At 39.5% G+C, this 16,389-nt stretch overlaps 1 protein-coding gene across 1 annotated transcript in view; it reads left to right on the forward strand.

Annotated features, from left to right (window-relative positions):
• Positions 1-2,184: 2,184 nt before the first annotated feature.
• Positions 2,185-16,389, forward strand: part of LINGO2 (leucine rich repeat and Ig domain containing 2) — a 1,154,206-nt gene continuing 1,140,001 nt past the window's right edge. The window contains exons 1-2 of the mRNA XM_025281406.3: positions 2,185-2,268; positions 12,259-12,355. The gene's annotated coding sequence lies outside the window, so the exon portion shown is untranslated. The remainder of the gene's footprint in view (positions 2,269-12,258; positions 12,356-16,389) is intronic.

Consider the following 16,389-nt stretch of genomic DNA (forward strand, 5'->3'; position numbering starts at 1 on the left):
CTCTAAACGAGGGATTAGAGAAAACTAGCATTTACCCCAGAATGAATCTCACCAGTTTCTCTACTCTGTTTCCTCCAATCCAACCCTATAGATACTATCATGGGTCAGAGTCCCAAGATGTCTCTTTTGATCTGTGGCAGGTTTTCCTAACTAGTTACCTTGTCTCTGAAATGATCTATTTAAAGCAAGAATCTGACCATGTCGCTCCTTGCTTAAACCTCCTCACAATTTCTCATTTCTAGAGAAAAGTGTCCAAGTTTCTTAATAGAATACATCAGGTTCTCAATCATCTTGCCCTGCCTATCTGTCCTTCACATCTTTCTTATCTCAGACTAGCTAGGAAAAGCTGAAGTGCTTAGGAGCTTCATGTGACTCATGATGCATCTTGCTTCAATTTTTTTGCTAAAATCCTTGCTCTGGGAAAATCACCCTATACCTTTATCCTTTGGGCTTCCCTAGTGGCTCTGTGGTAAAGAATCTACCTGCCAATGCAGGAGTTACAGAGACGTGGATTCGATCCTTGAGTCAGGAAAATCTCCTGGAGGAGGACATGGCAACCCACTCCAGTAATCTTTTCCTGGAAATCCCATGGGCAAAGGAGCCTGGCAGGCTACAGTTGGTGAGGTCACGAAAGTGTCAGACGTGAGTGAGAGACTAAACAAAAACCTTTATCCTTAGTCAGCTCCTGATTAGATTTTAAGGTTGGGCTCATACACAACTGTAGGAAGCGTTCCCTGGCGAATTTCCTCTGCTCTTCATAGATACTGGCAACTGGGTTAGGTGCCCTTTTCTGTTCTCCAATAATGACACAGTATACTTCTATATAATTTCCAAACTGAGCGTTATATCGACCTAATTGTCCTTCACTGCATGAGCTCTTTGAAATGATTTGTTTAATTTTGGTTTCCAGCACCCGGCAGAGTATCTGAGCAGAGTAGATACTGAATAAATCTGTTGACTGAATGAAGATAATAAGGTGAATGTCCCTAGGAAGCCTTCAAATATGTCTGGATCACATTTATTCATTAGTTACATACATGTGCTCCAGAAAGAGTTTCTGTGTAGGTTAGAACATGGGATGAATAGCACCCACTTTACTTTGGATTTGCAGATTCCTTGGTTTTTCTCCAAACTATAGGTATAGAAGCAGGTAAAGGGTGAGAATACTGGTCTTTGCCCACATAGTCTTGTTTTAATGATCTGTAGCATTAATTAGGGGTATTATAATAAATAAATAATAAATATTTTCCTGTAATAGCAAATGGGATAATTAGGATTTCCTAATACTTAGGTAGAATTTGGCATCATCCTGACTCATTATTGAAAAGGTTATAATATCATCTGCTGCTGCTGCTGCTAAGTCGCTTCAGTCATGTCCGACTCTGTGTGACCCCATAGACGGCAGCCCACCAGGCTCCCCCATCCCTGGGATTCTCCACCAAGAACACTGGAGTGGGTTGCCATATAGTCTCCCTGGATCCCTGTCATCTAATCAATGCCATGATCAATCTATAGGCATTTAGAGTCATTTTTATGTGCTTAGGGCAGTGCCAGGAGTTCAAATGAGTAAAATTCCAACATTAGGCTTGAGCGTTATATCATAAATGAGTGGGTAAATCATTTTAAGGAAAGTAAATAGAGTATGTTTAGGATTAATATAAGATGTAAAGTAAGATAAGGAGAATGGGCTCCACTAAGGAGTCTTTAGAAGACTTGGCAGATAATTAAAATGATGTGACACAACAACTAAAATTCTTATAATGAAATATGAGAATAAATAGAAGGATGCAGAATTGTATATAATGGATGGATAAATGATGAACAAAATATAATAAATGTTGATGTAAAATGTAGTTCTTTGTATATGGGTGTTTACTGTAAAATTCCTTAACTTTTCTCTATGCTTGAAAACTTTCAGAGTAAAATATTTGAAAATTTGCATGCACGTGATAATTGCAGTTATCTGTTAAGCACATGAGAAAGAAAAACTGGAATTCAATGACATGAATGGGTATTTGTGTTAATTAAAATATTAGACATTTATTTTTCTTGGTTTTTATGTGTTGAGTTCAGAAATAAATTCTTGGCCAAAATATAAGAGAGGGAAAACTTGGATATTTACTGCCTGCATGAACTTAGATAAATTATTTAGTCTTAATTTCTCTAAAACTCAGTTTTCTCTTTAGTAAACTGTGAATAAAACTACTAGCATCTTCCTGAGGCTGCTGTGAGGACTGAATGTTTTTATAGGTGCAGTGCGTACGTAAGGTAGGACTTGGTGCTGGTGGTGGTTTAGTCTGTCAGCCGTGTCCGATTCTGCGGCCCCACGGACTGTAGCCTGCCAGGCTCCTCTGCCCATGTGATTCTCCAGCCAAGAATACTGGAGTGAGTTGCCATTTCTTTCTCCAGGGGATCTTCCTGACCCACGGATTGAACCCTGGGTCTCCTACATTGCAGGCAGATTCTTTACCAACTGAGCTATGAGGGAAGCCCCAAGATAGGACTTAGTTCTTAGTAAATATTAGCTAATATTTTAAAGAAATGACATCTTAGGAAATAATTACTATACAGATAGCTCTGCTCTACCCTGCATATTGTGTTGTTAAGTAGGTGATACATTCTTTAATCCTTGGAACCAGATGTTCTTTTTTTTAAATGAATTTTTTCCTAAAATGTATTTTTTTTTTCTCCTTAAGCTTGTTACATATTTGAAGAGCTTGGGAAAGAGACTTCGAAGTTAATGGTAGAGAGAAAGCAGGCATTGGAGGAAGTCAGAAGGAGCATTAAGTTTACCACTGAGCACCCTTTGATCCTGCTGCTTTAGAGAACAAAACAGAGGTTCCTTGCTGTTAGCCAATTACCACTCCCTGGGGAAAGAACCTGATCAGGAATGAGACACTCTACAGTAAAGCAAAGCATGGAAAATGAAGCATCTCTTGAGGTTCAGTGACAGGCTTTGGGCTGCCATTGATTTCTTCACCTTGAGCAACGGCTGGAGTCTGTGTAAATTCAGCACAGAGCTCTCCATGCAGTTGTTTATATTTCCACTGTATGGACTTTTCATTAGAGAAGGCTCATTTTCTCTTTCTGGGCCATGTGTACAATGAGATGATAAACAGCTCCACTGGGTTTGGAGGAGATTCTAAGATTATAAATTGTGGATTTAAGTCCATATCCTATCTTTTCCTGTGCCCAAAGGAAAGGATATGGAGGATCCCTTTGACGCATTTCCTCCTTCTTCATAAACATGTAACGTATAATCATGGACTGCCTTTTATGGATTGTTTTACAAGGATTCCCTGGCCATGAAATCCTGAACCAGATGTGTCCCGAATGCAGAAATTGCCAGACACTGCCAGAGGCAGAGGAGTCCTCATTTGGTGGTTGGGATCTAGAAAGCCAAAGGCTGTTTTCCAGGATGAGAAAATGAGGAAGGGGAAGATAGACCTGTGTGCATTGTGCGCTCAGCCCATTCTTGCCACAGACCAGACTCCTGCTAGGGGTTGTCAGATTGAACCTACAGCATTATGCATGCCTCAGTTACACCTAACTTGATAGGATATAGTGGGTTTGTGATATTAGCAGTATCTGAACACTTCCTAGACAATAGATTTGAGTACGGTCTTACTCATTTTTTGATTTCTTGTCTTCCCTTAAAGACAAACATGCAGCTTCTTCCATTCATCTATACCTGAAGGTTAGTGACTGACATGAAAACTCACATAAAGGTGTATAGGGTGAATGAATAAATGAATGAATGAAAGGCTTAGTGTTTCAATTATTACATCAACATATTCTAGAAATATAGCACATTCTGATAATTCAGCCATCATTATTTCACATAAAAATTCTTTTGGAATACTGAACTTAAAAGTGGTCTTCTTGAATAGAGATGCAGACATAGAGAACAGACTTTGAACACAGTGGGGGAAGGATAGGATGGGACGACTTGAGACAGTATTGACATATGTACACCACCATGTGTAAAATGGATAGCCAGAGGGAAGCTGCTCTATGGGCACAGAGCTCAACCTGGCGCTCTGTGACAACCCAGAGGGGTGAGATGGGGTGGGAGGTAGGGGGAGCTTCAGGAGAGGAGACATACGTGTATTTGTGGCTGATTCATGTTGTTGTATAGCAGAAGCCAACACAATATTGTAAAGCCATTACTCTCCAATTAAAAATAAATTTTAAAAAATGTAAAAAAAAAAAAGGGCCTTCTGGTAATCCATTTATAAGTTAGATTTACCTATATATTTTTGGAAATGATAGCTTACCAATTATGAATGTAATGTATGCCTATTACCAACAAAAGACCATACTAAATATTTTTTAAATGACAATTACTGTTTTGCATAACTACAAATGACTACAGTTAACATTTTGGTATATGTCTGTACTTTCTTCTATACTTTATGCACACATATACATTTTTAATAGCATAATTTTCTAAGTAATGAATGTGCTATGATTCATTTTAACCAATCCCTGACTGATGAACAGTTAAATTGCTTCTACTTTTTTGCTGTCTTTTATAATTAAAAGTAAATATGATTTTAGTCAAATTTCTGCATATATAAAGAATATATTCACTAATGCAGAATTTCTATATATTTTTTTCCTCTACAAAGAATATATCTCTTACTTTTGAGTCTGATTAGTTTGAAAAATCTAATTCATTTATGCCAAATATCTTAATACCAGCACTAAAGATAAAAAATTCAGTTGTTTCAAATATAAAATTTAGCATTGAAAATATCCTTGGAGGAGCATGTCTATTATTATCGTTGAGATGTACGCTATATTTACCCACATGGTTATTGCCATCACATAATCGCAGCATTTAGAGTTTGGTATATATTAAAAATCTGAGCTCTAACATTCAAAATGTCTTCTATCTTTCACTACTCTAGATGACATATATACTCGTTCAGGTTTTGGAAATTGCCGTTACGTGGTAGACCTTTGTAAATAAATAATCAAACAACTCTGTTGCTTTTCAAAATGTGGCAGAAACTGGGAAACTAATTGTTCACATATGTGTGTGTGTATACACATGCATGCAAAAAGCATAGGAAATAGCAACTTAATAATAGACTGAATCTCAGGATTCATTGTTCAGTGTATGTGCGAGAGACAAAGAAGAAAGGAGGGAAAGGGGGAGGATGGAGAGAACGTGAACATGAATAATGAGGACATTTAGTTGCTTGTCTCTTGAGGCTCACTGGAAAAGAACTCACCTGGCAAAAACAGGAGACGTAGGTTCCATCCCTGGGCCGGCAAGATCCCCTGGAGGAGAGGGCGGCAACCCACTCCAGTATTCTTCCTGGAGAATCCCATGGACAGAGGAGCCCGGTGGGCTCCGGTCCGGGGGGTCGCAGAGTCGGACATGACTGAGTGTGTGAGCGTGATGAAAGGTTATGTATCTGGTCAGATCTACCTGGTATTTTGAAGGACATTCTCCTCACACGGGAGAGGCTGTATGCATTCTAACAGGAAATCCCCTGCATAGAAGCCTTCCAGCTTCGAACTTTGAGAGATGCGAGCGTGTGTTCCATCGGTGTCAGGCATGGGCGCTGCTGCAGCTTGCCCTCCGTCTCCTGTTGCTAATGATCCTTCAGCTCTACCGTCTCCCCCTCCTCTCCCTCCTCCGGTCAGTAACTCCGCTTCTTGCCTGTTCACTCGATGCCGCCCCTGTATCCCAGCTGTTGTATCGCACTGCTGTAGTTTTCAAGATACTGTACCATAAGATTAAAATTGTTTTCTGTGTTTGTTTTTATGTATTATCTGTGTGGAAAGCGTTATGAACCTATTACATTATAGTACTATATAGCCGATTGTGGTAGTTGGGTACCAGGCTAACTTTGTGGGACTTAACGAACAAATTGGACTTAGGAATGCCCTCTCACAATGGAACTCATTCATATATAGGGGACTTCTTCTCTAAGGCATCTGCACCTCTCTCTCCAGTGCCTCAGGAGATCTTTCTGGGTTCCTCTTGCTGTCCTTTCACACTTTGCTGCATTGTACTTTCTGTACTCCCATTGTCTGAACTCACGAGTTGTCTTTGCTTCCATTGTTGGATCTCATGTGTTGTCTTCTTGCCTAGATTATAATGACAGCTCGATTCTTTATTACAGGATCACCATTAAACAGAATCTGAAGGTTTTCCTTATCTCTGCATCCTACCACCAAGGCCAATTCTATCACAATGTTTAGACTCAACTGTAGCTCCCAGGACCCAAGCCATATTAAATACAGAGGCTACAGACAGATTGCATGACATGGGCCTTAATGTTTGGTCTTTTATTTATTTTTTTAAACTGTCATGTGTCTTGGAGGAGGAAATGCCAGCCCACTGCAATATTCTTTCTGGGAATATCCCACAGTAGCCTACAGTAGCCTGCCAGGCTTCTCTGTCCATGGGGTCCTAAAGAGTTGGACATGAATGAACAGCATTGATTACATTGTATCAAAAATAATTAGCAATGGAGCAGCATCGTTAAGAATTTAGACTCTGGAACCAGACAGGCCTAGATTTGATTACAGGATCTGCCACTTAAAAGGAGTGTGTCTTTGAGAAAGCTTATATATTCTGAGTTTGAGTTTTTCCAGTGATTAAAATGGCTATGATAGTCGCACCAGACTCATAGGCTAATTATAGGTATTAAGATGCTAGAAGAACTTAGCACATTGCTTAGAACAAAACAGGTACTTAATAAATGATCAGTAGCATCTTTATTTCTATTCAAATTGGTGAAATTTGGATTATGGTGGTAAGTGGAAATTCTAAGGCAAAGTGATTTATGAATGTGGTCTTCCCTAAATGTTAAAATCTTTAGGTAAATCTTATTTTCCCAGACTCACCTCCGTTGTGTGATTTGGGATCTTTTCACATAAAGTGATACAACCAATCAAAACAACAAAAAATGTGAAAAAGTAGTTTGTACCCTGAAAATGGAAGCTGCTATACTTGTATAAACTCACAGTTTATCCTCTAAAGCTTAACAGTATAGGGAGATGGATAAGCATGGACTTAATTATTGCTGCCTGGAATTGGGAAGCCTCACTTATAAAAAGGCAGACAATAGTCAAACTAGAATCATAAACTTTAGGAGAATCTAGGGAATGCTGAGCTTAAAGGAGAAACATAGCCATAAGATAAAACAATAACATTTACTTCAGGCACAGCATTTTCTTCCTGGTTTTCTTCCAAGGTAAAGCTTTCTGATTCTGCCAGATTTCATTTGCATGCATGTGTATATGTTGCAATTTGGCATTACACTGCTCGGTGGGTGGTAGCTCATTTCTGTGATCCTCCTTTTGCTCCTTGATCTTTGCAAAAGAAAATTTCCCCTTATGCTCGTTGACCTAGAAATTAAGTGGTGGTAAGTAAAGGGTGCCTCCCAGGGAATGCTTCACTCACACAGTATTTTAATATGATGCTTACTGCATCCAGAATATGAATCATGGGCCATTCTCCATGGCCTTCAGCCACTGGCTCCTGAATCTGCTTACTCTAAACACCTGAAATACAGAATCAGCTAGAGCTATTTTAGGACAAAATCCCATTTGGTTCTATGGTATTAAACAGCTCCTCTGCTTGGAATTACAGACTCCCAATGTCATAAGGGATTTCAGGGAGCACCAAATTCAGCATTTCCCAAACTGTGTTCAGAGTAATGCAGTCATCCCAAGAAATGGTAGTGTGAAAGGAAGAGGAGACTCTGTGCTCAAACAAGTTATACATTATTTAAAGTTGTCATTGTTGGATCCTCATAATGTTTATTATTATAAGGGTACTCTGAATCTCAAATAAGATTCAGAGACTGTACAGTATTTTCCAAATTTCAGTATATGAGTTGTTTTAGAATCTTCTGGTGCACAGGCCTTATGAAGAATGGTTTGGGAAATAGCACTGTGGTTCCAGGACTCCTAGTGGCTCAGACAGTAAAGAATCTGCCTGTGATGCAGGAGACCTGGGTTTGATCCCTGGGTCGGAAGATCCCCTGGAGGAGGAAATGACAATCCACTCCAATATTCTTGCCAGGAGAATCCCATGGAGATAAGAGTCTGGTAGGCTACAGTCCATATGGTTGGTCGCAAAGATTTGGATACAACTGAGCAACTGACACTTTCTTTTCACCTCATGACTTTACAGATAAAGAAACAGTGTGAGTGTCAAGACAAAGCCTATAATTTTAGTAAAAGGAAAATCAGGTCCCAGTTAGCAAGTATTAAAAACTCGCCAGAATAGGCAGGAACACATGTTTTAGAAATCTCACTTTATTGTTTGACATCAGAACAGCTGACACTGATAGACATTACATGTTCCCAGTGCATTTTCTTCCATTTCACCCAGAGTTACATACAGTCTCTTACAGCCCAAGGTGTCCCTGAAGGTACCAGATGCCAAGACACCTTTTGTTTCCATAGTGGAGAACAGCAGCTCAGAACTACCATGTTCTTGTTATGGACTGATTTGAGACCTCAAAGTATTCACCATGACCCCTTGATCATCTCTTGCATTGTGAACATTAACAGTGACATAGAGTCACTTCATCTTTTAACCACTGCTTGAATTATTCACTTATCATGAATATAGCACTGCATCTCTCCTAATATTTCACAATAATAGTGTAAAGACTTAGGAAAGAGTTCTTTTTGACTTTGTATTTAAAGGCCAAGTGGATCTTTACTGTGTTTTTAGTAATCTGGACGTGAGAGTATGGTAGAGAAGATCAGTGCTCAGCTTAGGAAGAATTAATGCTTTCTCATCTCAGACACAGGAAGCCATGCATTGTTATGGTTAGGGGGAAAATTATATGTTGAAGTCTCTTTCTTTTTATATATGCTAGGTTTCTCCAGGCCATGCCCATTTGAGTGTGTAAGTGGCAAAGTAAAAGCACTGACAATGTATTTTAAGCACCAGGCCCCTCTCCTCCTTACTGCAGATGCAAAGATCTGTCCTCATTCAGTGCGGGGCATCTCTGACTACTTCCATCAGCAATCTGTGGCTTCCAGGTCATGGCAGAAGGGAAGGGAAACCTTCCATACTATACACACGGGTGCACACCCACATATATTACAATTCTAGGGCTACCTACTTGTCAAAAACGTGTCATATAATTTAACCTCAAGTTCAGTTCTCCATCCATAAAGTGGATCTAATATGCTCCCTTTTCAGAAAGTTTATGAATAGTAAATAGAATAAAATATGGAAAGATAATAACACACTATAAGAACTCAATAAACGTTTGCACCCTTTATTAACCTAAATTTTGTGCTAACCATACCTGTTCCATAGAGATTTTTGAAGATTAAATAATAAAATATATGAAAACATCTCAAGGGATGTTAGATTCTTTCATCCTCCAATCTAAAATTAAAAGTGAAAGTCACTCAGTTGTGTCTGACTCTTTGCGACCCCATGGACTGTAGCCCACCAGGATCCTCTGTCCATGGAACTCTCCAGGCAAGAAGACGAGTGGGTAGCCATTCCCTTCTCCAGGGGATCTTCCCCACCCAGGTATTGAACCTGGGTCTCCTGCATTTCAGGCAGATTCTTTGCCATCTGAGCCACCAGGGAAGCTCTTAAAATATATGTTCTATTACAGAGTCTGTCTGGGAAGATAGCTGCTACTGCTGCTAAGTCGCTTCAGTCGTGTCCGACTCTGTGCGACCCCATAGACAGCAGCCCACCAGGCTCCCCCGTCCCTGGGATTCTCCAGGCAAGAACACTGGAGTGGGTTGCCATTTCCTTCTCCAATGCATGGAAGTGAAAAATGAAAGTGAAGTCGCTCAGTCGTGTCCGACCCTTAGCATGGACTGCAGCCTACCAGGCTCCTCCGTCCATGGGATTTTCCAGGCAAGAGTACTGGAGTGGGTGCCATTGCCTTCTCCACTGGGAAGATAGAAGCCACCCCTATTGTTTTAACACAGAAAAAGTAAAATAAAGGAGAAGTTAAATACCTGCTGGGGAACTGAAATAGAAAGAGCTATATAGAGACATTATCTATAGAAAGAAGCTCTACCTTTAGGGTTTGGGGAATTGAAGGAAAAATTGAGGTTACTAGGAGCTTTCAAGAGGGAGCTTCTGGTTCTGAGGTCCATATTTCTTGGAGGCAGTGCTGTGCAACCAGTGATGGTGTGTGAGGAACCCAGTGTATAGGCTTTACGACACATAAACTCAAGACCTTTCAGAGGGGATGCCAATAGCTCAGTGCTGACACCTCTGAGAGGACAGAGGGAGCCAATTCTAGATGACCTTGACAAATCTGTGGACAGAAACTGCTTTCTGTTCAGAGAGTAGAGAATGATTGCTAAGGTAATACTGAGAGCAAATGAACAGGATGTAATAAGTCCCGCTTGCCCTTTCTCTTGCCCCCATCAAGCTCTCTCCAGTGCCTCAGGAAGTCAGCTGGCAGTGTGATATGCAGAGACCCAGCCCTGACATCTCAGTGCGGATTACAGAAGCTGGTCTGTGGGCTATGAGACAATAGCTTAGACACTGACAACATGCTTATCTAGCCTCTATTGAGAGGGAAATTAGAGCAGCCTTCTGCTTCGTTCACAGTCTGTGAAGTGAACCTGTCAAGAGGACTTGAGATGTCAATATTATTGGATGGGCCCAGTAGATTCATTTTCATATCTAGATTTTGAGAGAAGAGATTCACTTGTTCCACCCAGTACAATTGTAATTACAGTTCTTTGCAGAAATAGAAATTCGGGAAGCCACCAGGAGAATGAAGCAACACAATTTGTTCTAAAGTGGCTAATTTAAAATTGATCACTATGACATGCCTCCTTAAGCTTGAGATGTTTCACACAATCAGGTTTTCAGTATTTTCATTAGTGTGATTTGCATAACCAAGATTTTATTTAATTTTTTGTAGACGGTTCTATTGTAATGAAACCAACATAGCTATTAAAAGGATAGACCTGGGCTGATGAATAAATGTGAATTCATTGTATTTTATGTGATTACACTGTAACTTTTTTACAGTAAATTTGACTTCTAAAGTATGTGTGTGTGTGTCTGTGAGAGAGAGAGAGAGAAAGAGAGACAGAGAATAAGAGAGAAAGAGAAAGATACATAAGAATAGGGACCATTAAAATTATCAGATTCTTCTGAAACAGCATAATACCTCATAAATCTATGAATGAGGTTTCAATTTGCAAAACGTCAAGTCTAGAGTATATATGGCGGTGGTGGTTTAGTTGCTGATTCATGTCCAAGTCTTGCAACCCCATGGACTTGTAGCCCCCTAGGCTCCTCTGTCCATGGGATTTCCCAAGAAAGAATATTGTACTGGATTGACATTTCCTTCTCCAGGGGATCTTCCCTAAACCAGGGACTGAACCAGCATCTCTTTCATTGCAGGTGAATTCCTTACCACTGCATGCATGCATGCTAAGTCACCTCAGTCATATCTGACTCTGCGATCCTATGGACTGTAGCTCCTCTGAGCCACCAGAGATTCCAGAATATATATATTCTAGATACAAGAGACCCGGATTCGATCCCTGGGTTGAGAAGTTCCCCTGGAGAAGGAAACGGCAACCCATTCCAGTATTCCTGCCTGGGAAATCCCATGGACAGAGTAACCTGTTGGGGTACAGTTCATGAGGACTCAGAAGTGTCAAACATGAATTAGTGAATAAACAACAGTATACATATATATAAAGTTTTATACTTTTCATAATAAAAGTGATTATGGGCATGAATAAATATGTTTCATTTTCATATGATGAATTTATTTTACGCATTCATCCTTTAGAAGGACATCCACAAGCATCTTAAAAAGAGAAAAGCTATAATGTTTAAATTATGTTTTTCCTCTGACAGTTCCTATAACTTGATTGCTGTCATACTTTCTCTTATCATTTATATGTTGTTACTAATATTTAGATCATTCATTTTGAAACAGATTGAGTAAAAATACTCAGTTTGATGTGAAAGTTGTTTTATATCCCAATTATTATTTTCTAATATCTACTTAAGAATATCTGTTGGCTTACAGAAACAAACAGAATGAATTTCATTATCCAAAAATGCAAGCAATATTGTCATATGGGATAGATACGTCAGATGAGATTGTGAATCTGCAGTCTAGAAATATATATGTGATCTTTTTCAGAATTGGAGCAAAAGCAGCCAGATGGAAAATGACATGAGAAATTTGAGATGAACACTATTGGAAGGAGCTAAGTTTTATTTTTCCATATTCCCAAGTGTTTTTGTTTCATTTCATTTAGAGAATTCATTGGAGAATGTTTCAAGATGTAGAGGCCTTGAATGTGAAGTATCCCAAATGAAGTTGGAGCATTCGTGCTGAAATTGTTTCATGTTGTGGTAAGATGAAATGATTCTTAATATATTGGATTGGTTTCTGGAGAATGTGATGAGAAATGTGTGTGTGTGGATGTGTGTGTGTGTGTAAAATAAGTTATGATGGTATGTAACCCAGTGCATAAGTTTGGGTCTTGAAAACAGCTTTTTTTATTATTTTCTCATGATTATTTTTGGTTTGACGAAGAGCCAACTCATAGGAAAAGGCCCTGATCTGGGAAGGATTGAAGGCAAAAGGAAAAGGGGAGTCAGAGGATGAGATGGATAGATCGCATCATCGATTCAATGGAGAGGGATTTGAGAAAACTCTGGGAGATAGTCAAGGACAGGGAGGCCTGGCATGCTGCAGTCTATGAGCTTCAAAGAGTCAGGCACAACTTAGTGACTGAACAACAAAATTTTTGTTTCCTTACGAGGAGTGGGGAACTCAAATGTGTTATTACTAATTTCCTACTGTGTATATGTACATCATATATATTACTTAATAAGTCAACATAATAGCCATAGGAGGTAGGTGTAATATCCTCATGGTGCAGTTGTGGAAAATGGAAGTTCAGAGAAATTAAAACCTTGTTCAAGATGACACAGCTAATAACTGACCCAAGACTGCTGTGTCTCTATGTTCTGCTCTTTCTGCTGCCATGCTGCCGCTTGCATTTGTGCTGTAAGGAGTCAAAGGATTAATATAGTGAAGGCAACACTGCCATTTAGAAAAAAGTCATAATTGCCTTCCCTCAGATAGAAAACCAAGCTGAAGAAACTTCTTTTATATTTCCACTACACTTAGAAAGATTTCTGTAAGTCATTACTAGTTACCCAGATGATGGTGTTTCAAGGAAATTGAAAGTTATAGAAAAACTGACTTGGAAAATGTGTGCTCCAATTTTCCTATTCACCTTTGCTCTAAAATGAAAATCTGTTGTAGGCTTCCTTTGTACAAATACCTGGTCATGTCTGACAACTGGTTAATCGAACCGATGCCGTTTCTTCCTTTATGGGTAATTGGTATATAACTCAAGAAAGTTGATGTTCTTCCTTTTTTGTTACTTATACTTGGAGGTTGTTGCAATATTCCATTGAAATAAGAGATAACACATGGAAAGCACCTGTAATTCTGCCTGGCAGACTAATAGACCTTATGATGTAAAAGGTATCAAAGAAGCCATTGTTTTGTTGTAGTTCTATCCAGAAAGATTTATCATTAAAGAAATGTTTAATGGGCATATGATTCTCTTCATTCAACATTCTTTAAAGATAGGCTCAAATGTATTTTATTTATATAGAATTGATTGAGGCAATTGCAGATGGCTGATTGAAACCTTTAGAATTCTATGAAACTTTAGGTGCATTCATTTATAAATGGCTAAACACAGACTCATTTGCTCTAGGTATTCAGCAGTACCTTTCGATTTAGTGATCTAGCTTTCTTACCTGAAAACTTCCAAACACATTTTCTTTAGTAATTGCAGACTGGATGCCCACTGTGCCCCTGTGAGTCAGATTTGCTTGGGCTATTCACCAGTGATGCCTTGGCAATCTATAAAACATTCTCTTGTGGGCTTCATGCTTTCAGAGTCTTGCTTCTGTGTTGGTAATGATCAGCAACATTTCTGTCGGAACAGATACTGCGCCTGCAGTCAAAGATTACATGTTTGCTTTGTATGGCATGAAATGAAAGAATTAAAACAAACCAGCTTTCAGTGTGAGATTTTGAGAAGAAGTCTTCAGTCATCCTTGAGGTCCAGTGTGTATTTTCCCTTTTTTATAGTGGAGTGAGGACCTATAAAATTAATGACTGCAGTGAGGGTCTTAGTCTAGATTCTCCAACATAAATAGACAAAGACTCCCTCCAAAGCACCATGGGAAGGGAATCTAGGCCATTCATTACTAAGCTATTTTCAATTAGTTTACATTCTGAAAACACCTGCAAAATGGTGCATGTACCTCCTATGCTGTATTACTTCTCAATTCAAGAGCTCTGCATTTGAACAGAGACTCTTCAGTAAATAATCACAAATTCCCACATTGAATCCAGCTTTGGATTGAGCTAAAAAGTTGTTGTTTCTTAGGGATGGTGTTCTTTGCTTAGGCCCTTATTTCTTTTTGCTTTTTCTTGGTAATAGCCAGAGATTTGCTTTATGTCTTGCTAACTTTAAGATAGTGACCAAGTTGCTTAACCTCTTTTAATCTCTGTATTATTCATCATTAAACGAGAATCATAAGAATTATATTGAATATGTTTTCAGGTTCACAAAGAATATGTGTACATCATCTACTGCTTAGAACATTGCTGATGATTTTAAATGGCAGCTTTCTACCTGGATCTGCTTCTAGGTTGGGCAACTTGGGGCTCTCCCAAATATTCATCAAGAATTTCTTGGAATCTTCCAAAATAGAGCAAAATTCATTCAAAAGATTGAGTTGACTCATGAAAAGGGGCAGGGGGCATAAGAGGAAGCATCAACTCAGACATGCATGCCTAGCCAGGAAAATAAACATTTTATTCTCAAATTATTAAGCCATTGAAAACAAATAGTTAAATTAGGTTTGTACATATTGCTTGTATGATAATATGCCTTTTCATGAGCTTTTCCATATTTGTATCTTTAGGACAATAGTGGGAGAAGGCAATGGCACCCCACTCCAGTACTGTTGCCCAGAAAAGCCCATGGATGGAGGAGCCTGGTAGGCTGCAGTCCATGGGGTCGCTAAGAGTCGGACACGATTGAGCGACTTCACTTTCACTTTCCACTTTCATCCATTGTAGAAGGAAATGGCAGCCCACTCCAGTGTCCTTGCCTGGAGAATCCCAGGGATGGGGGAGCCTGATAGGCTGCAGTCCATGGGGTCGCCCAGAGTCGGACACGACTGAAGCAACTTAGTAGTAGTAGTAGTAGTAGGACAATGGTTCTCAAGTTTTAAAATGTTTGCAAGAACATATAAGAAGTTGATAGAAAAATAGATTAGAAAATACTGTTGCAGTTAAAGACAAGACTTCTGAGTGAGCTAATATTTACTGAAAACCTTCTAATAACCAGTTGCTTTCAGATGTGTTAGTTTATCAAATTTTTATTATAGACCTTCTCAGTAGTTAGCATCCCCATTCTACAGATTAATAACAATAGATTTATGGAAGTTCCTGGCTCATCAAGTCATGAAGTTAGGAGATGATAGGGTCAGAACTCAATCTTGGCACCAGGTTGGTGTGCAACTCTACATCTGCTTCCTAATCCTGCTGCTGCTGCTGCTGCTAAGTCGCTTTAGTCGTGTCCGACTCTGTGCGACCCCATAGACGGCAGCCCACCAGGCTCCCCTGTCCCTGGGATTCTCCAGGCAAGAACACTGGAGTGGGTTGCCATTTCCTTCTCCAATGCATGAAAAAGAAAAGTGAAAGTAAAGTCACTCAGTTGTGTCCGACCCTCAGCGACCCCATGGACTGCAGCCCACCAGGCTCCTCCGTCCATGGGATTTTCTAGGCAGGAGTACTGGAGTGGGGTGCCATTGCCTTCTCCATTCCTAATCCTAGGATAATTCAATTTTCCAGTCATGAAAGAATTTGTTTTATGGCAGCCAGCAGCATAAGCACATATGGGGACAATCAGCCTGTATTTGTTTTAAGTTCCTGAGCACTTAATCACCATCACCTGCTGATTTGGACTTTAAGCATCAGTAGAGCAGATCTATTTCATCTGCTCTGTAAAACTACTCAGAAAGAAATTTTTTTTTGGAATAAAAATTTCTCAAGCATTTTCTGTAGATCCTTGTTGTTATTCACCAGCGTACTCATTGATTTTCATCAGTTCTGCCAGTCTCCTTTTTATAGGTTTGGCTAGGTATCCTACATTCTCCAATGGGATGTGAGCTACAGTGATGTGGGCTGTGTCCAGGTCATGTCCTTAAAGGGTGCCTGTGCATGCTTCTCCTCCTCCTTCCTCTAGTAGCTTGGAAAATGAACATAGCATGAGATGTCCTGGTGAGCCATCTTTTATTGTGCAAACAAGGACAATTGTCTGAAGGTAGAACAATATGGGAACCTG

This window comes from Bubalus bubalis, chromosome 3 (genome assembly GCF_019923935.1).
Source record: "Bubalus bubalis isolate 160015118507 breed Murrah chromosome 3, NDDB_SH_1, whole genome shotgun sequence".
Classification (NCBI taxonomy): Eukaryota; Metazoa; Chordata; class Mammalia; order Artiodactyla; family Bovidae; genus Bubalus; species Bubalus bubalis.